The sequence below is a fragment of the Lepidochelys olivacea genome, assembly GCF_965140295.1.
Source record: "Lepidochelys olivacea isolate rLepOli2 genome assembly, chromosome: 2".
In the NCBI taxonomy this organism is placed as follows: Eukaryota; Metazoa; Chordata; order Testudines; family Cheloniidae; genus Lepidochelys; species Lepidochelys olivacea.
Window position 1 is genome coordinate 151,679,628 of NC_140412.1, and position 22,181 is coordinate 151,701,808.

Here is a 22,181-nt window from a genome sequence, read left to right on the forward strand (position 1 = left end):
TCACACCCAGTGTGTCTGTGTGCTGGACAGCCCTGGTTCAGCAGCTCTGACCCCAGCAGCCTGTCTACAGCCTCACAGCCCCAATCTAGCCTTGGTTACAATCAGCGAGGTGTCCCCAACACACTCCCAGTCCTGAATTTCCCCAAAACTGTATGCCCTGCAATGTCCAGCACTCTCCTGGACAGTTCAGAGAAAGAACATGTCCCATTTGTTCTTCTAAAGACACAAAAGCACATCACATCTTATTAAATTAACTGGGGTAAATACACCTTCCATTTAAACAGAGCACTGAGTTAGTTTATAGTAAAAATAAAACAAATTGATTAACAATAGGACATAGGTTAAAAGATGCTAAATAAAAAGAATAAAGTTAGAAATGGTTACAAACAAATAAAAATCAAAACATTAACCTGAAGTCTAAAACTTAAATAAGCAAGATATAGGGTTTACTCAAGATGGTTTCTCTCACCAATCATCCTTCCCAGTCATGGCTGACTTTCTGTCAGTCAGGATCTTCCATAAAAGCACAAGGCAGTGGCATCCCTTGTCTTGTTAGGTGAAAGACCTTTGCATAAGCAGGTTTCTCACCTATATTCAGTTCCCAGAATCTTCAATCTCACTTTAATTGAAGGACTTATCTTTCTCATCTTGCAAGAGTTCTGGCCTCTTGTGTCTGGCTAGTGCTGGATTCCCGAGATGGTTTTCCTCCTTTCTTATATCTTCCAAAGTTCAATAACTTTGTTTCAAGGGAAAATGACCTCATGCTGTTCTTCCCTTCCTGTGGGCTTCCCATTCTCCTGTATGTAAATAGAGCCAAGTATTTGTAATTTTCACTCCATGAGTCTGAAGACGTGGGGTTTTTTACCTTCAAAAGCTTATGCACAAATAAATTGGTTAGTCTTTAAGGTGCCACCGGACTTCTTGTTGTTTTTATGTAAATGGAGCTGCTGTTCTTTTTATTCACCCTTGCTTAATTTACATAGGAGACAGATAAATACCTGCCTTCTCTCCTGTTTCAGGAGGAAATTGTTTCTTCCTGTTTGGCCACATAATAAAAAGTATTAATATTTTCTCATATAGTGTTAACACATGGAATTCACAATGATTTTAGTCACCAGTGTGTCATTAGTTTTCAGAAAAGACCTCATTGTACACACTTTTATAATTCAGTAATGTACTATGAACTCAGTTGATTCTATTGCTTATCACTTGTGGTTCACCCCCTACCACAGCCACCTTTAAAGACCAGTAAACCTTTGCAATGTATTATTTGAAAAGTAAAACCCAGACTAAGCTTCTCTATCCTGCTGGTGTAGATGCCATGCTGTCTTCTCCCCAGTTGTTAGTGTGAGATTTGCCTCCATCTCTTGTTAACTTGATAAGTCTGTTTATGCAATATGTAAATCCATTCTCATTGTCTTTCAAAGTACTTTGGAAGACCTTCCAGATGGGGACAACACAATCCTTTGTCTAGTGCAGACCTGTTTACAATATCTTCTGACATGACTGGTTTAAACACACTTTAAGCACACATAATTCTAGCATATGTCCATAATTCTTAATACCCACCATACAGATACTGGATAATTAGCATTCTTGCATGATGCGAATTATTAGGTTTCAAATGATACCTCACAAGGCACATTTTGTACAGAGATTATTAGAATAGCATGTCGGGTGTGAATATAGGGGTCCTGAGTGCCACAGTTACCTAGAGCTGATCTCAATGAAAGCTTTTGTGATAGTTATGGAGAACTGAAAGAAAGATTAAGTACTATGGGATACATCACATAACTCAGTAATCTGGTACAATGGAATTAGTTTTTCTTTTATGGTAACTAATAATTGCCACAATCATCTATTTGTTTAGTCTGGTGAAGGGGCAGCACTGCACCTAGCCATCTGAAGGGGTCTGAAAGTATGATGTTCATAAAAACAGCTAGCCATAAACATGTCACATACAGTATTTCACAGAGTTTACGTGAAAGGAAATTGAAGACTTTTGAAAATGGAACTGAATCTTGTCCAAACAACCTCAGATACACCAATCCACTTTTATTGTTATTATATATAACAGGTTTTTTATTCATACACACCATCATTAACCCTACAGAATATTTTCATAAATATTGCACTTCTTGGTTGCTCACCAGGTTCAAAACCAGCTCTGTTTTGCCTTTGCCTGAATTTTTACCAAAATAATAATTTTCCATGAAAATTTTCACTTCAGTCAAAAAGCCTCTTTTCTATGTTGAAAAATGTTTAGATTACAACATTTTCACCATCTGTTCTTGAGAACTCTCACCATATGATGAAACTACATACTTGTGATAAGGTACTTTAAGGTCTCTTACCCACGTGCTTAGGTCCTCTTCAGAACTTCCACACATCTTCACCTGGAGTTGGGACTGAGAGAGCAACTTACTCTCAGTTTAGCAAGCTGGAACAACAGCTGGTTGGAATAACCCCTCTTGGAAAATTTAAATGAAAATGAAAAAAGGTCATTTCCTTTGAAACCTTCCAAACAATATTTTGACTTAATTGAGAAAATGAAACCTGAAATTTTGGGGCCAAAATTTTTTTGGGGGTTTAGATTTTTCAAACAAAAGTCAAAATTTTCAATGGAAAGCAGACACTTCTTGCAAAAAACATTTGCTTAGTCAAACAAAACCAGATAAAAAACTATTTTGATGGAATTTTTTTCAAGTAGCCCTAGTTAGAAGCTTTCCTGGGTTGTTTACTCAGGAATGTGATTCAGTTGAGCTGCTTTTTCTAAAGCTGTGTCATTTCTCCATTTCTTGGTTACTACAGATTACCTGAATTTCCAGTAGTGGGGACAGTTATGAGTCACAGATGCTTTCACATCTGATATAAGAAATTTTTTTTCAGAAGACTTCTGCTTTCAACTTTAACATTTGAAATTATGAAGAAAAAGAACACACTTTATCCCTTGTAACAGTCACCACAAAGCCATGAAGGTTTTTGACAGAAAAGGGGCTCAATAGTAGGAAAATGAAGCGCTGTTCAGGACGAAGGGGATGCAACTGAATGCAGTTTTTACTTTTCATCGTGTGCTTTCTCACCTGTTTGAAGGTTTCCTCTGTACATGTCACTCCTATGCTGTTAGAAGTTAGGTCTTTTGTTAAATTATTTAGAGCTTTCCAGGCTGCCAATCAGGGCAGGATTAAAGCTGTGTTTCTTTTTATTTCTCTTTTTTTTCCCTGTTGGTCTGCTGCTATCTGTTTTCCTTTACAAAACAGCAAACAAGAAACCAAAATGAAAAAAATTAACAGCCATTACAGATGTACTATAGCTGTGTTTGGTTGTCTCTGAAAGGAGTAAAGAGGCAGGGATCATATCAAGAATCATATTTTACACATTATGCTCTTTCTGTGAAACAAATTTTCTATCAAGCTGCATCAAGGTTTGTTCATATTTTTGTACTGTTAGTTGTTTTTATACTTCTATTTTGTAATGTTTCAGGCAAAATGTTAATCACATAAGCTTTGAAAGACAGTATTTACTTGGAGCTAGAATTTACATACAAGCCAGTTTTAAAGCAATGTGTATTCACAGAGAGAGCGCATGCTTTTATTTTGTGGTTTTGGGGCTTGGTTCACAAAGATGGAAATGAAAAAATCCTATTAACTTCAGGCATTCTGCACTTGATCTATTTCTGGATATTACTGATGTTTGGGACTCTTATGTCTCATGTTTGTCAAAGGAGGTAACAAGACAAGTAAGGATCAACTTCCTCCATTGCTGTCAGAGCTTGCCAATGCTTTCCTCAGAGAAGGTAGTCTCCCAGGGACCCTGCAGTATGCAATATTCTTGCAAGAAAAACAAACAGCCAGTGCTGGACCTAACTAGCCTCTATGTCTAATTTCCTTTTCCTGGGCAAAGTTATTGGGAAAATAGTAGAAAACAAACTTCCACTGCACTTGATCCCCAAAAACATATTAGAACCTTCAGCTTCAGATCTGGATATGGCATGGAGAGTACACTGATTTCACTAGTTAGGTGCTGATCTCCTAATACTGGTGGACAAAGGCTATTGCTAGATCTTTCAGCTGCTAAGACAGCGGTGGGCAAACTTTTTGGCCCGAGGGCCACATCTGGGTGGGGAAATTGCTTGCAGGGCCGGGGCAGGGGATGCGGGGGGGCGGAGTGTAGGAGGCGGTGCGGTGTGCAGGAAGTGGCTCAGAGCAAGGGTTTGGGGCAGAGGAAGGGTGTGGCATGTATGAGGGGGCTTGGGCAGGGGGTTGGGTGCAAGAGGGGTGCAGGATGTGGCAGGGGGCTCAGGGCAGGGAGTTGGGTGTGGGGTGCAGGAGGGGTTCAGGCTCCGGCCCAGCGCCGCTTACCTAGAATGGCTCTGGGGTGGCAGCGGCGTGCACCAGGGCCAGGGCAGGCTACCTGCATGGCTGCCCCGGCCCCAACCCCGGCCCCAAACCATGTCCCTGTGGCCCCTGGCGGGGTGGGGGACACACAGAAGTTTCCGCGTGTTTCCCTTGCCTGTGGTCCCGCCCCCGAACCTCCCATTGGCCATGGTAACCCGTTCCTGGCCAATGGGAGTGTTGGGGGAGGTACCCACAGGCAAAAGCAGTGTGCGGAGTTCTCTGACGCCCCACCCCCACGAGCTGCAGGGACGTGGTGTGGCCGCTTCCCAGAGCGGCAAGGAGCCCGCGGCGGTGGCAATCCCGCAGGCCAGATCCAAAGCCCTGAGGGGCCAGACCTGGCCCGCGTGGCCATAGTTTGCCCACCCCCATGCTAAGGATTGGCTACTTCAGAAATAACCTGTCTTTTTGCACCACACTAAGAAGCCCATAAGCAAAGAGACAATGGAGTTGATGAATCCCAAGTTAACACTCATATTAATCAGGAGACTTTATTGGAGGCCCTTGTGTTCTTCCTTACCACTTGGGATCAGGAAGAGTTTATTTCTTGCATCTTTTGCAAGACAATGTAAATCATAGCTCTTAACTCAGGCCTCTCATTAGTAAAGTAGGCAACAAAACAGATTGAGTTCTTTTATTTCTTTTAATATTTTTCCTTCTGGAGTGTCCTATGAAATATGACTTAACCAAGTGAGAAGCAGAGAAGATGCTCTGCATTGGGCTGCAGTGTTATTTCTTCAGCTACACCTGTCGCCTGTGTACACTGTAGAAATATAGACCCTTCATAAAATAACACATACATTTATTTTTAAAAACATTATTCTTGGTTGTGAACCACAGTAAAAATAGTTAAAGTAAAACAACTAACTTGGTCTTAAAACAGTGGTGGGCAACCTGTGGCCCACGGGCTGCATGCGGCCCATCAGGGCAGTGCTGCCCGCCACTTCCCGCAGTTCCCATTGATTGGGAAGAGCGAATTGCGTCCCCTGGGACCTGCAGGGGGACCAAGCCTGCGGACGGTCAACATCAGCAAAATGTCTCACAGCCAGCAATCAGATTACCCTGATGGGCTGCATCTTAAAGAATCATTGGAAAGTGATCCTTGTACAGTCCTTAGAAATGAAAGTAGCTATATAGAAACAGGAGACAATAATGTTACAAACTGCCTTCAGTGGCACACATTGAACAGCACATGGTTTCATTTTATATCACTGAAAAGTGCTTTGGCACTAGTTTTTCTTTATTACTGCTCTGAAATTAGATCCTTTAACCGTCTGCTGTGCTGTACCACTGCCCACTTTCCAGGGAAAAGTCAAAAGGAACACTTTGACTTTCCATGAGATCATCTGAGGAAAATCAGTTTGAATCCTGCTAAAGAAGTACCGGTATGGACTGTCACAAAACATATTATGTTATTCTATGACACATTTGTGTTTGAGGCAAACGTTAAAACAATGTTATGTCTTACCATGGAAAATGCTTCTTTACTTTGCTAATACATAATAAGATGGTATAAGACGTGTGTGTGCAACAAACCCCTGCTGGAAATGAATGCACTTTCTGCAATAGTAAGTGGGAAAAAATGAGGTGCTTTGAAGAAACTGGTCAAGAATTATTACCTTTTTAGTGCTCCCAAGGTCAAGGCCGACATAGGTTTTTTCTCTCAAAAGTATTGCACATCTAGAACTACTTCAAGGTGTTTTGAATGCATACACACATCTTTTGAAAAAAAATTGTTTTGCATTCATGAAAGGTCATTTATTCATTTATGATGGCTCCTCATTTTACATTCAGAATCATCTCACCTGCTCAAACACAGTTTGGGTCTTGTTGATCATTATAAAAAAAGAAAAGAGGCTCAAGTAGATAGATATTTTTAACCATTTCATATTGCCTTGACATGTTACAGGCCTTATTGAGCCATTGGCATAGGCTTCAGTTCATGACAAATATCTCCAAAAAAGAAACCCCATGGGGGTTGAATTCTTACTGACTTTAAAAGAATTTATTTATCAAATACTTCTTCCATTCCACCCCCATATTTTATTCATATAAGAGGAGGCAGTGCAGAGAAAGTCTATTAATTTCTGGCTCCCTCGTTTATATCCTTTTACTTTTCTATCCTCCAAGAATTTCAGATCATATGCAGATAGCTATAAGCTCAAAGATCTGCTTCCTAATGCCATTGCTTATTGGTGAATTCTTAAGCCAGTTTGGGTTTCCTTGAGTTACTGCACAGCAGTAATAAAAGTTATTTATTGTATTTTAATAATGTGAATGTCTTATTAAAAACTTGACTCACTAAGCCCTATTTGGTCATGACTTGCTGAGCTTTCTGTGTGCTATCACAGAAACAAAGAAATTATATCATTACTGGCCCCAAAAAGCTTAGGAACAGTAGTCCACAACCTGAATCATCTCTCAAATTCTAGGCAATCTCTTTTTCTTCCTTCCCTTTCTCCTTCTCCTCTGCTGAAACATTATGAGAGAATTCAGAGTAGCAGCCGTGTTAGTCTGTATTCGCAAAAAGAAAAGTGGCACATTATGCTCAAATACATTGGTTAGTCTCTAAGGTGCCACTAGTACTCCTTTTCTTATTATGAGAGAAGATGGCATTACTGGGAGAAGGCATCATCAAAGAGATTTTTCTTGAATATAGATCTAAAAATGGCCAGAATCAGTCTGATCCCTGGTAAGATGTTCCATCACTGAGGTCCTGTCACTAGAAATAGTCTGTCCATGCAATGACAGATACTGTTTAGATTTCAGAGTGGTAGCCTTGTTAATCTGTATCAGCAAAAATAACGAGGAGTCCTTGTGGCACCTTAAAGACTAACAAATTTATTTGGGCATAAGCTTTTGTGGGTTAGAACCCACTTCATCAGATGCATGGACTGAAAATACAGGAGCAGGTATAAATACATACGTGCTCCTGTATTTTCACTCCATGCATCTGATGAAGTGGGTTCTAACCCATGAAAGCTTATGCCCAAATAAATTTATTAGTCTCTAAGGTGCCACAAGGACTCCTCGTTATTTATACTGTCTGGAGAAACTCTGAGTCCAGTCAGGTTTGAGATGGAAATGGGAAGGTGAGTTTTATTAACAGGAACATGCCTGGAACTGTCTTGGCTGTCTGAAGAGGGATAAATTGTCTCTGAAGCAGCCCAGTGTTAACTCATGATGGTCTGCGTGGATCATACTAGGTCTATGAGTTAAATCCATAAATAAACTGAGAAGCTATAGTAGAGCAGCCTGTTATAAGAGAAAAGAATCTGAAAGAACAACTTGGTTTATGAGCTACTCTGTGCAAGCCTAATTGGCGTGAGACTATGAGATAAATATGTGTCTACTTGCAGGCTTTCTGAGCCCTCCATATAATTTTGAGGGGAAGCTATAAAGAGAGCCCTGAGTTGTTGTTGTTGGGTTCTTTGCTATTGTTTTGCTCCCACTGAAAGGTCCTGGTTGGGTCAGCTGGCTAGCAGAAGCCCTGGGCCCATGGGATGAGGCTAAGGAAGGATTAGGGGGTGATGGTTTTGTGAGGCTGATTGACATTCTGAATTAGGATTGGGATCTAATGGCATTAGTGGGTCCTTTTTTTTTTTACTCCAAAAGAGAGGTTTAAAAAGATTTGAATTAAAAGGACATGTATTATTATGGATTCTTTCAAAGGAATTTTTATAGATGTATATAAGCTTTTTTGTAGTTTGCAGCACATATGTATTAAGCCAATACTTTTCCATCATGAAATGTAGCCTGAGAATATTTCAGGGTGCTACCTACTTATAGCAATATCAGCACATTTTACATTTTACAAATAGTGGAATTCACTGACACGTATAGGAGGTTCAGCCAAATATAAACTGAGCCCAATACTGTGCCCAGGGAAGTCAATAGTGAATATCTTATTGATTTCAAAGGAATCGTGATTAAGCCCTAGCTTAATCACCATAAATGTTTAAAAATAGATTCAAACACTGTTACAAGTCCTAGTATAGTCAAGGCCTTAATTTACTTGCTAATAATATTTGAACTTACTTTGGCATAGAAAGTTCATTATAATGCTTTAGTCTATCATACCAAAATAATCAGATAATAATTACCCTCCATACTCATGATTATGTAATATAATTATTAGAGGATTAATTGATCTCATTTCAGTACAGAGTTATTTGGTTATGTTATGTGTGCTCTGTGCGATAAAGTAGATACCCAGTGTGTTTATGTGTCTGTTTTGATTGACATCACTTGCACACTAGCTACTTTCTTGTTTTTTTGTTCAGCTAAAATGGACTAAATTTATCATGCACTGAATAAAAATTTAAGAATAACTGTTTAGATAATTGGGCATCAGGGATTCTTAGAAGTCTTTATTATGTGGAAGTGCCTAAATAACATCTGTTCCTTCATTCCTGTTACTCAGGTTTCTTTGTAGTTATCATGTCTTCAGGGACCTCAAAAGCAAGAAAAAAGATATTCAGTATAAAATCCATTTCATGTAAAGCCCTTTATACCCTCTAGTGAGTGTGGCCTCAGTCAGGGTCAGATCGGACCTTAATGAAGAAAAACATGTGATTGGTCTTCTATCCCAATCAGCATCCAGTGATAGAAATATATATAATATCCCAAATGACTTGTTTTTATAGTGTTGGCATCAAGTATATTGGCAATCCTAAATTTCAGGAAGTACCCAGAAGATAAAAGTGTACAGTGCAGGTAATTCCATAATCTTTTAAATATACCTGGGTGTTGGTGTCAGGGAGAGGGGTATTGTCAGCCCTTCCCTTTTACCCATCCTGATCCCAAGTCAACCCACTTCTGGGACCTTGACATCCCCTCCCCCTTGAATGCGGGGCAAAGGGGCTATAAAGGAGAAGTGTGGCTCCCTGATGTACCTGTCATAGAAGTGCCAAGCATTTCTGCTCCTTTAAAGAATAACTCCTTGAAATCCTTTACCAATCCATTTTATCTGACCACCATATCCCATCCCTATGGAGTACCTTTATTGGTTATATTCCACAAGGAGTTGCCACTGATTAGTTTCGCTGCCTCCCCCATCCCTAGCCAGGTTCCCAGATATTTGCTAATGCTCTCTTTAATATTGGCCAAAAATGTGTTAGCTCCTAAGTCTGACAGTTGGACCCTATCCTCCTTGAATAATTCTGGTGCCCTATATGCTATGTTTGGATGCAAAATTACTGACCCTCCTCTGCCACCTATGAATTTGGCCACCTCCACATACCTCCTAGTCTTTTTGACCCAAGGGGGCTTCACAGCTCCCCACCACTCCCCATGTTGCAACATGTCCAATCAAATAATTTTTACTACAGGGAAAAAATCAGGATCTGTCCCAAGTCCTTCTAGCTCTGAGCATTAAACCCACCCCTTTTTACATGTTCCCAAATCATTTTCCACAAGGTGAATCACAACCGTATGTGGTGCCTACTCATGGGCCACCACAGTGTACAGAAGGGACAACAGCTGGCACCATAACATGCTCCTCCTCCCATGCCAACTCAGAATTGCTTCACCGTGAATTAAAAGGGGCCCATCCCTCCTTGGCCTTATTGCCATGTTGCCCTCTCAGGCTCCACAGAGCAGATCCTGGGCTTGCAATCCTCCTGTAGAATAATATATTCACCCCAACTTCCTTGACCATCTTTGTTCTCCTCAAGGTTAATATCACCTATTGCCCTCCCTCACCCAGTGTATATTCCTCAATTCTAAAGTCCTTCCAGAAGAGTCCATGCAGGACCAAGGAACTAGTTCACTGATCCTAAAAGCTCCAAAAAGTACTACCATAATTGCTGCCCTGAACAAGACTATCTCTTATCCACAATGACATATGGGCTCTAGGATCTACCCAGATCCCTAAGCATATTAACAGTGATGGGATGAGGTGTATCCTCCCCAGGGTTGGTGCTTTGAGACCAGCCTGCTAGAAACCTCTGAACTAAAAACCCACTACAAGGATCTGGGTAACCATTCAGCCTACTGACAAAACTTGTAAGGTGAGTGGAGATGGTGCTAGCAGCATCCATTCGGTTGCTGGTCCCTGTTGCCAGTTGCTGAAATCTGCCCATCTGAAAATGAGTCAATGCATCTGCTATGCTATTGTCAACCCAGGGCACATGTTTGTAAGAGAAACAGATGTTAAAGCTTAAACACTGTCGTATAAATGCTCTTACCAATCTCATAACCTGTGTGATCTGATGGACTGGTGATTGATAACATGTACCACTGCCTTGTTGCCAGAAATACACCCTTTTATTAGCAAACTCCATTCCCCAAGTGACCATTGAAAACAGAATGGGAAAAAGAAATTCCAGAAATGTTATATTCTGCACTATCCCTTTTTTGCATCCAGGTTGAGGGCAATTTATGGGTACACCACCTGCCTTGGTAAAATACCGCAAACCCATAATTCCCAAAGTATCCAAGTGGATCTTTAAATCAGCCTCAAGTATTCATTCCTCCCTCCACAATGACATTCCATTAAAATGGCTCAGAAACTGTTCCTACACTCCCAAATCCTCCTTCATCTCTCTAAAAGAAAAGGAGTACTTGTGGCACCTTAGAGACTAACCAATTTATTTGAGCATAAGCTTTCGTGAGCTACAGCTCACTTCATCGGATGCATACTGTGGAAAATACAGAAGATGTTTTTATACACACAGACCATGAAAAAATGGGTGTTTATCACTACAAAAGGTTTTCTCACCCCCCACCCCACTTTCCTGCTGGTAATAGCTTATCTAAAGTGATCACTCTCCTTACAATGTGTATGATAATCAAGGTGGGCCATTTCCAGCACAAATCCAGGGTTTAACAAGAACGTCTGAGGAACAGTTGGGGGGGGGGAAAGAATAAATAAAGGGGAAATAGGTTACTTTTTTATAATGAATCAACCATTCCCAGTCTCTATTCAAGCCTAAGTTAATTATATCCAATTTGCAAATTAATTCCAATTCAGCAGTCTCTCATTGGAGTCTGTTTTTGAAGTTTTTTTGTTGAAGGATAGTCACTTTGAGGTCAGAAATCGAGTGACCAGAGAGATTGAAGTGTTCTCCGACTGGTTTATGAATGTTATAATTCTTGACATCTGATTTGTGTCCATTTATTCTTTTAAGTAGAGACTGTCCAGTTTACCCAATGTACATGGCAGAGGGGCATTGCTGGCACATGATGGCATATATCACATTGGTAGATGTGCAGGTGAACGAGCCTCTGATAGTGTGGCTGATGTGATTAGGCCCTGTGATGGTGTCCCCTGAATAGATATGTGGACACAGTTGGCAACGGGCTTTGTTGCAAGGATAGGTTCCTGGGTTAGTGGTTCTGTTGTGTGGTATGTGGTTGGTGGTGAGTATTCGCTTCAGGTTGGGGGCTGTCTGTAGGCAAGGACTGGCTTGTCTCCCAAGATTTGTGAGAGTGTTGGGTCGTCCTTCAGGATAGGTTGTAGATCCTTGATAATGCGTTGGAGGGGTTTTAGTTGGGGGCTGAAGGTGACGGCTAGTGGCGTTCTGTTATTTTCTTCGTTAGACCTGTCCTGTAGTAGGTGACTTCTGGGTACCCTTCTGGCTCTGTCAGTCTGTTTCTTCACTTCACCAGGTGGGTATTGTAGTTGTAAGAATACTTGATAGAGATCTTGTAGGTGTTTGTCTCTGTCTGAGGGGTTGGAGCAAATGCGGTTGTATCGCAGAGCTTGGCTGTAGACAATGGATCGTGTGGTGTGGTCAGGGTGATAGCTGGAGGCATGTAGGTAGGAATATCGGTCAGTAGGTTTCCGGTATAGGGTGGTGTTTATGTGACCATCGTTTATTAGCACTGTAGTGTCCAGGAAGTGGATCTCTTGTGTGGACTGGACCAGGCTGAGGTTGATGGTGGGATGGAAATTGTTGAAATCATGGTGGAGTTCCTCAAGGGCTTCTTTTCCATGGGTCCAGATGATGAAGATGTCATCAATATAGTGCAAGTAGAGTAGGGGCGTTTACTTGCGCTATATTGATGACATCTTCATCATCTGGACCCATGGAAAAGAAGCCCTTGGGCTACCACCTGGCAGGTAAAGTTAAGATGCTAGATAATAAATTGCAACCCATGGGGTGCAACTTTCCAGGCTGTGCTACCTCCCCTAATCCAGATGATATCTTCTGAAGCTTATCCTGAGGGTGTCACGATATACCTGCCAGTGTATCTAGCTCAATCCCCAGATAGGTCAGTGTAGGGTAAGGCTTCCTCCCTCCTCTTCCCCACCGACTCCCATTCTGACTGGTCCTGCACCAATGAGTTTGAAACTCCCTCCTCTTCCCTTTCTGCTACAAAACTCCTGCTTCTGCTGCTGTGGCTGGAAGGGGAAGCTCCTCGCCCCACTCCTTGTTTTTACCCATCTGCCTGGGCTCCAAGCTGAGCTTGAAACTGCCTCCCACTCCCTCTCTGTTACCAAATACCTGCTTCTACCCCTATGGGCTTGAAGGGGCCAGGGCTGTTCCCTCCATTCTCCCTGGTCTGCTATCACATGGTGCCATGAGAGAGTGAAATTTGCTGTGCTGCTGTTCCTGCTGTTCTGCCTGGTCCAAGTAAAAGATGGCTTTCCCTGCACTAGCCTGGACCTAGTCTCCCATCTCTTCTTGTCACCTGGGTGGGGTGGTGGTAAATGGGTCACTGTCCTCACACTGAATTGGCCTGGAGCTCAGACCTGAAGCTCACTCACCTTGTCGATCATAATTTAAAAGCACTTAGACACGATGGTGATTGTCATGCAGGAAAATAAATAGAGAGACAAACAAACTAACAAGCTATCAGTGCTTAAATGAAATGAGTTCTCCGTATGTCTTCATTTAATTTTAGGGATATTCCCACAGTGTTCCACTCCAGTTAAAATTTCTACATAAACATTAATGATCTTCCCAATAGTATAATCTTAAATGATAACAAAATTAAGCTGTGCTTGACACTTTGTTTAAAGATCAGAATACTTTTAAATAGTTTTTATGAGGGCTGTCAAGCAATTAAAAATATTAATCGCAATTAATCACGCTGTTAAACAATAATAGAATGCCATTTATTTAAATATTTTTGGATGTTTTCTACATTTTCAAATATATTGATTTCAATTACAACACAGAATACAAAATGTACGGTACTCACTTTATATTTATTTTTATTACAAATATTTGCACTGTAAAAACAAAATAAATGGTATTTTTCAATTCACCTAATACAAATACTGTAGTGAAATCTCTTTATCATGAAAGTTGAACTTACAAATGTAGAATTATGTACGAAAAACTGCATACAAAAATAAAACAATGTAAAAGTTTAGAGCCTACAAGTCCACTCAGTCCTACTTCTTGTTCAGCCAATCACTCAGACAAACAAGTTTTTATACATTTGCAGGAGATAATGCTGCCCACTTCTTGTTTACAATGTCACCTGAAAGTGAGAACAGGCATTCTCATGGCACTGTTGTAACTGGCATCGCAAGATATTTATGTGCCAGATGCACTAAAGATTCATGTATCCCTTCATGCGTCAACCACCATTCCAGAGGATATGTGTCCATGCTGACGACGGGTTCTACTCGATAACAATCCAAAGCAGAGCGGACCGACGCATGTTCATTTTCATCATCTGAGTCAGATGCCACGAGCAGAAGGTTGATTTTCTTTTTTGGTGGTTCGGGTTCTGTTTCCACATCAGAGAGTTGCTCTTTTAAGACTTCAGAAAGCATGCTCCACACCTCATCCCTCTCAGATTTTGGAAGGCACTTCAGATTCTTAAACCTTGGGTCAGGTGCTGTAGCTATCTTTAGAAATCTGAAATTTGAACCTTCTTTGTGTTTTGTCAGATCTGCAGTGAAAGTGTTCTTTAAATGAACAGTATGTGCTGGGTCATCATCTGAGACTGCTGTAACATGAAATATATGGCAGAATGTGGATAAAACAGAGCTGGAGACATACAATTCTCCCACAAGGAGTTCAGTAACAAATTTAATTAATGATTTTTTTTTTTACGAGCATCATCAGCATGGAAATGTCCTCTGGAATGGTAGCCAAACCATGAAGGGGCACAAATGTTCAGCATATCTGGCATGTAAATATCTTGCAATGCTGGCTACAAAAGTCCAATGTGAATGCCTGTTCTCACTTTCAGGTGACATTGTAAATAAAAAGCAGGCAGCATTATCTCCCGTAAATGTAAACAAACTTGTTTGTCTGAGCGATTAGCTGAACAAGAAGTAGGACTGAGTGGTCTTGTAGGCTCTAAAGTTTTACATTGTTTTGTTATGGAGTGTAGTTATGTAAGAAAAAAATCTACATTTGTAAGTTTCACTTTCGTGATAAAGAGATTGCACCACAGTACTAGTATGAGGCAAATTGAAAAATATTATTTCTTTTGTCATTTTTACAGTGCAAATATGCATAATGAAAAGTAATATAAAGTGAGCACTGTACACTTTGTATTCTATGTTGTAATTGAAATGAATATATTTGAAAATGTAGGAAAACATCCAAAATATTTAATAAATTTAAATCCGTATTCTATTGTTTAACAGTGTGATTAATTTTTTAAATCAGGCTTAATTTTTTTTTAGTTAATCGTGTGAGTAAACTGCAATTAATCAATAGCCCTACTTTTTATACATTCTCAAATATCAATCAACAAACATATAAGAAATTAATTTGTATATTGGTATTACAATTCCTAAGGGATTCTTTACTAAATTATATACATTTATACTAGTTTAACTAATATAAAAGATAAAACTAATTATCACACATTAACATTCTCCTAGTATAGCATATTTTATCTGATCTATTCGACTCCAAACAATATTTATAAGCATGTTCTAGTCAGTGGACAGAGCATTGGGCTGGGATTTGTATGAGTTGGATTCTCTTCTCAGTTCTGCTCTTGGCCTTTTGGATAATCTTGGGGAAATCATGTCAAGTTACTCTGTGCCTCAGTTTCCTCATCTGTAAAATAGGGCTAATGATACTGACCTCCTTCATAAATCACTTTGAGATCTACTCATGAAAAGCACTATATAAGAGCTTGGTATTATTATTATTTATTATTTATTTTTATTATTTTATTTTATTATTATTTTATTAGCATCATCATTTTATTACTGATACAGAAAAAAACAATATAATTCTGCTTCATAGAGGCCTGATCCAAAGCCCTATCCAGAGCTAGGTATTATTATTATAGGTCAATATGTTAACTTATGTGAGCAGAAATTGGTGAAACCCGTTTAGGAGGTTCAGAAGAAGGGAGCAGCAGTTTAATGATCTGCTTGGGGACCACCCCCAGAAGACCATGTTTCAGAAGTCTCTGGGGCTGGGTCTCGGAGAACTAGGCTCTGACCTGAGAGGAGACAGGTCAGGGACAGCAGCTACACTCAGAGCTATGTGGATCTCTGCGTGGACATCCATGAAGAAATCAATGGACCTGACTCTTCACTGCCTTGCACTTTGTGTACTCATTTACCTTGTGTGCAAAGTGTAGGGAAAAAGCCTATGTTCTGATAGGATAGATTTTTTTCATTCACTTTGCACATGTATAAAGTATACAAGATGCAAGGCCCAATGCTGGTTTAAAGAGTATACCCTTCTGGGCCTGCACCTGTGTGGGGAAGACAGCAGCTAGATATGCATGAACAGTGGAGCACGAGCCAGCAGGTGTTTGGCTGCATATCTACAGGAGCCATGTAGCAAAGGTGGAAGAAGCTCTGTAGAAGCATACTACATGTTCATCTTAATTTCCCCATGGACATATAGTATCCTTAGAATTTGGACGCTGTGCCCTTTGCTTCCCCTATAGTCTCTCAAACCCTTTCCCCCTTGAGGGTAGTTTTCAGATGTTGACTAGGTACAAAGGTGTTTGCAATTTGTTGTCCTGTGTCCCTCTCCTTTGGTTTTCACTGCAAATTGATGGAGTATAGCCTATTATTCAGGAAGGTGTTTTTGCACATTTTCATAACTCTCCTAAGTAACCTCTATTACATATCAGTCTTGCAGGTAAAGCCCATCAGCCAATGAACTAATCCACTCCTTTGCTCATGATGGTTTGACATCCTTTTGTTCCAATGCTGTATTCTTTTTGCCACCAAGGGTGATAATACTATTCAAACCTTATGTTTGTTTGCCTCTTTCAATATCCTGAAACATCATTTAACAATATCAATGTAAGATCACTTGATATCTCCTGCCCAACTAGAATTTTCAGTTTGTCTCCTGCTGATTACCAAGACTCCTGGATGAATGAACAGTCTTATAGCATATGCTTATAAAATTCTGTCATACTCCTCGTACACTTTCAACATTTTCCAGTATTTTTTCTACACCATTTTAAATGGTGCAATTAGATTATAATTTTAAAGACTCCTTTTTTAAATGTTAGGAAGGAAAATAGATTAAGAGAACGCAAATTGATCCTGACTACATATGGCTTCATAGATTCCAAGGACAAAAGGGACCATAATGATTATCTAGTCTGACCTCCTGTATAACACAGGTCATAAAACTTCTCCAAAATAGTTCCTAGAACATAGCTCTTAGAAAAACATCCAATCTTGATTTTAAAATTGTCAATGATGGCGAATCCACCATGATGATTGGTAAATTGTTCCAATGGTTAACTACTCTCACTGCTAAAACTTACGACTTATTTCAAGTCTGAATTTGTCGAGCTTCAACATCCAGCTATTGATTTGTGTTATACCTTTGTCTGCTAGATTGAACAGCCCATTGTTAAATATTTTTTCCCCATGTAGGTATTTATAGACTGTAATTAAGTCACTCCTTAACCTTCTCTTTGTTAAATTAAATACATTGAGCTTGATGAGTCTACCACTAAAAGGCAGGTTTTCTCATCCTTCAGTCATTCTGTGGCTCTTCTCTGCACTCGCGCCAATTTATCAACATCCTTCTTGAATTCCAGAAGCAGTCGCACCTCCAATGATTACCTCCTACTTTGATGGTCTGTTTGCCTCCTACATGTTTGTGGCTACAGCTATAACACTTAATTGTAGGGAATTTAATTTTGTAGGATAGGAGAAGCAAGGACATACAGCAACTGGTATTTCATGAATGACACTACACACAAGGAGCACTGATTATCTCATATAACATAATCTTGGAAATGTTGCTTTCTGAAGACAGTGCTTTTGAAAATAATGATACAAAGAAATTGCTCAGATGGTATTTTGTGCTATATTTTAAAACTGATAAATCTCTAATGATATTTTAATATTGATACCTTTATAATGTTTATTTTGTATAGTAACAATAATTCATCACATTAAGAAGTTCGGATGAGAAAATATGAATTAATCTAGCAATATGATTTGCTACACTGCTAGTTTTTTGTTTTGTTTTGTTTTTTTTAGAATGAATGAGTTTATTGCTATTTCTGAGAACTGAATACTTCAGATTTTCATACCTGTACCAATTTTTCTTCAGTTTTGCAGGTTCTAAATTTCATGTTTCTGATAGCTTGAGAAAGAGCATCTTGGTTTGAACATTATTCTTCTATTGCTTCAGGAATAGTTTAAAAACAAGGCTGTATCCCTCATTTTTCAACCAGAATATATTATGTTTAAGAATAAGAGCAATTTCTGACCATTAGAGAATTCTTTGCAATAACCCACTGTTTTACTCTATCATTCATTTACACTCTGCTTTGTTTCTTCATGTAATTTATGTACAGTAAGTGATATAGAGGATGGGGGGAACCTCAAAACGAGGTGCAAGAATGCTGTGATGTTATTAAATGATGAATGAAAACAATTCATCTGTGGTGCATTTTAAAAAATGTAATCAGAATCATCCCACATTTAGAAAAAGATAGAGCACATTCCAACCTCTGGAAGAGGTGATGATAGAGATAAAAAACAAGAATGGAGTAAATAGTATTGAATTTACAGTTTTCAGTCTATCTAATCTCTTTCCTTCCTTTTGATATAAAGGTATTTGATTTGAAGCTATATTTGTAAACATTTCTGAAATTCAGATTGCCTTGAGCTCCTCAATTTAGTGCATATTTTGAAATGATATTTCTATGGTAGAATTTAATTTGTATTACTTCCCAATAAATATGATGCAATTAATCCTAAAAAGCTGATTCTGCAGTCTTGGGCTAAACTCCCTGAAAAATCAATGCAATTACTTAATTCTACAGTTTAGGAAGTCTCAGCAATCACCTCAACAGTTCTTTCATGAGAATTCATCATTAAGCCAAAATGGTGTGACTAGGCAGCACATGGGATGTGTAATATCTCCAGCTTGTAGGCTGTTGTAGTGGTTACAGAGTAGCTCTCCTCCTGCTATGCAGGCTTGGAGGAGGTGATGGGAGAGATTATTTCCTCTGTTGTCCCCACAGGATTCTCTAGCACACAAATTGAGTTATTCAGACCAGGCATTAAAGGCCGGATTTAGGCCTCAGAGCATAAAGCAGCCCATCATTTCACATTAACACTGATTCAGAGTATATGACTGTACTGGCTCCCTGTTAAAAATAACACCAGTAAGATGCATGATGGATCAGTAAAGTGTACTTGAGGATCATGAATCCCTAATGCAAAGGAAAAATCCCAGTTACAGTTCTTCAATTTTTATATTAGCTGTTTAGAATTAGCATCAAGTGCATATTTTATTCTATAAACAAATGCATTTCTGAGTATAGGAGACAGAAAAAGCAGTCAGGCATCTTAAAAAAATAATTTTATTAAATTTAAGGAAAAAAAATATGCAGAAAACTTCAATCCAAAACCTATTTTAAAGCTAACATAAATCCCTTTTATTTGATATGACAGAATGTTAACTACAGCAGTGCTAGTGTAATTAGCCTTTCTGAGCTGTGATAGTCCACTGTGTTCAATTTTACTGTGAGAAGTCAATAAGAACCTTTAACTTTTTCTATCATCTTGTTTTCCCAGGAAAATGTTTTGTGTCTCTGCTATAATTGAACAGCATGTAGGTGTGTTTTATTTAGTATATTTGTGGGGGAGGCTTGGGGGGGTGAGGGAGGATTCCAAATGATTTTGAAAAGTAGGGCAACTTTTGTTTTTGACAGTATTGTCTCCTCAGTAGGATAGGGTTGATATTCCACTAAAGACCTTTCACTCAGACTCTACTTTTAACTTCATTCCTTTGTGACTCCAAAACAAGGTATGTGAATAGCACTTACTCTGAGATTTGGGCTCTGGTTAATCTTGGATGGATGCAAATAGCTTGAAAAAGTGAAATATTCAAATAAATACAGCAGAAGCATGACTATATTTCATTGGCTGAGGTGCCTATAGTATCTGAGATCTGTAAACCTTACATTTTGAAAACTGTCATTAAACACTGGAACATTCTTTGACAGCTAGCATAGCTTTCTTATTACATATTTATAATATGCAGTAAAGCTCTTCTTTGCTCTCAGAACTGGTGGGAGGAATGAAAAATACACATAAACTGAATGAATCCATGCCAAAGCAGTGGGTCAAGCAGAACTAACCTTATATAATCAAAAAAGGTGGGGGTGTCTCTAATGTTATCAATTAAATCGCTCCTCCATTCTTTTCTAATCTCTACATAGAGACATTTGTAGGAGACCAGCATGACATTAAGTGAACCTTGTTACTGTATGCAGCTGTGATCTTGTTAATTTGGTAAGGTAACCAACAAACTTGCAAACAGCTTTTGAAACCAGATTTGAAGCTCTGGAAAATGTAATGATATGGACATATCATCTGGTAGATTTGTTGCTGTTAGTGTGATGAATTTTTCAAATTATTTTAAAATGAATTTACAAATCATGTGAAAAATGCTGGATTGTCACCATTGGTAATTGATCTTAATATATGGAACAGATACAGCAAGGCAGTGGTATACAGCTTCCCCCACATTGCCCTACAAACAAACACAAATCACGTTGGTAGACAGCCTTCAAGATTTTGTGGACAGTGTTTTCCATGTCCCTTCCATTCTTGGCCTTTTCACTGAGATGGCTAATAAGGGTGCCAGTGTCTATCAGTTGTATTGGTATTTGTTTTGTGATGGTGTCGCCCCATCAGTAGAATGTGGCCCAAGACCACCAACTCACTTCACATACTCTCAGGCACAGAACAGATGTTAGATATTAATAGCTTTTGTTCACTGAGGACCAGTGCTACATTTAGGGTTCTGCAATTTGTTTAATTTTCAATCAATATAGTAAATTGGTTTTGCCCGTCTGAGATTCATCTATTTAATCATTTCATTCAGAGCCAAGTGCGGAACTCAGAGTACAACTATTTGTAACCTTGACAGGGTCCAGGGCTACATTAGACCCTTTCCTTGGAACAGAGACTTCAAATATTCCACTGGCTTTTCAAACAAAACAAAAGAGAGACAACCACAGTAGTATAGATAATATCAACCAGGGGCTACATTCACTATATTTGTACCACTTGCTGCTGACAAATGTGTAAGGCCCAGGAGGTCTCAAACCCATGCTTGTAAGGCTACCAGATAGCAAACACCTCTATGCTATCATCCATCACTAGCTGTAAGTAGCTTGTTCTCCACTGCCCAGAACCCACTGTGGACACAGACCATGGAAAGTCCCACCTCAAGGGGTCTGACAGTCAGCAGCCTTATGGCTCCTGATTGACTCTCACCCTAGATAAACTCAAACAGTGTTCTAGGAGACATCCAGGCAATAATGTGGATCTCGGGTAGCTGCCATGGCCATTCTTGCTCTTGAGCTCCTGGCTTTGACTTCAGTTTGATTTGGACCTTGCCACCTGACTTGAACTCTAATCCTTGGTATCAACTCTGGCCTGGAACTTGACTACAAACTCCTCCAGTACTCTTAGCCTCAGCTTTGACTCCCCATCAGGATCCTGACATTGTTCTCCCAGTTTACCAGTTTTTGACTCCTCTTTCTCCTCCTCTGCTCACATCTAGGCTAAAATTTATAGCCAATTTTTTCAAAAGTAGTAGTGTGAAGTTAGGCTCAAAAATCCATAAGTAGGTACCAAAATAATAGATGATTTTCAAAAGTACTGAGTACCCAGCGGCTCCAACTGAAGTAGATGGAGATTCTGTACTCAGCATTTTTGAAAATCAGGCCACTTATTCAGGAGATTGAATTAACTGTTTTGGAAAATCTTGGCCTCTAGCTTTCCTGTTTTTACACACAGAAGTTATAATATAAAGCTGTGTTTCCCTCTCCATTCCTTCTGCTAAAATTATAATTCCTACCCTGATCATCTCTAGGCCTACTTTGGTAAGCTCCTCTTTTCCAGCTTCCTTTCATCTCACCTCTCCAGCCTATCCAAAGCACTGCAGCTAAGATCACCATCTTCTGCCACTGTTACTACCATGACACAGATTCTGTTTTTCTTCATCAAGCTCAGTTGACTTTTAAGACCCTAGGCCACTGAGGAAATCTCTGCTCCAATTTCTCCCAAATTGCTCTTTATGCTTTTAAACTCTTCTCTAGCTGCTTCTTGTTTTCTCACACTCACAGCATCATCATCCTAACATAGAAAACATCTTCTCCTTTCTCATGCATCTTTGGATCTCCTTCCTCCCCTTCAAATCCAACTTTAACTTCTTTGGCAAAGCCTTCCTGTTTTGGTCTTGTCAAGGTTCCTTTCCCACTCTGAATTCTAGGGTACAGATGTGGGGACCTGCATGAACACCTCCTAAGCTTACTTTTACCAGCTTAGGTTAAAACTTCCCCAAGGTACAAACTATTTTACCCTTTGCCCTTGGTCTTCCACTGACACCACCAAACTTTATCTGG

At 39.5% G+C, this 22,181-nt stretch overlaps 1 long non-coding RNA gene across 1 annotated transcript in view; it reads right to left on the reverse strand.

Moving 5' to 3' along the window:
* Positions 1-493: 493 nt before the first annotated feature.
* Positions 494-22,181, reverse strand: part of LOC311517163 — a 49,186-nt gene continuing 27,498 nt past the window's right edge. The window contains exons 2-3 of the long non-coding RNA XR_014710619.1: positions 2,355-2,470; positions 494-797 (exon numbers count right to left, since the gene is read on the reverse strand). This is a non-coding gene — a long non-coding RNA (uncharacterized lncRNA). The remainder of the gene's footprint in view (positions 798-2,354; positions 2,471-22,181) is intronic.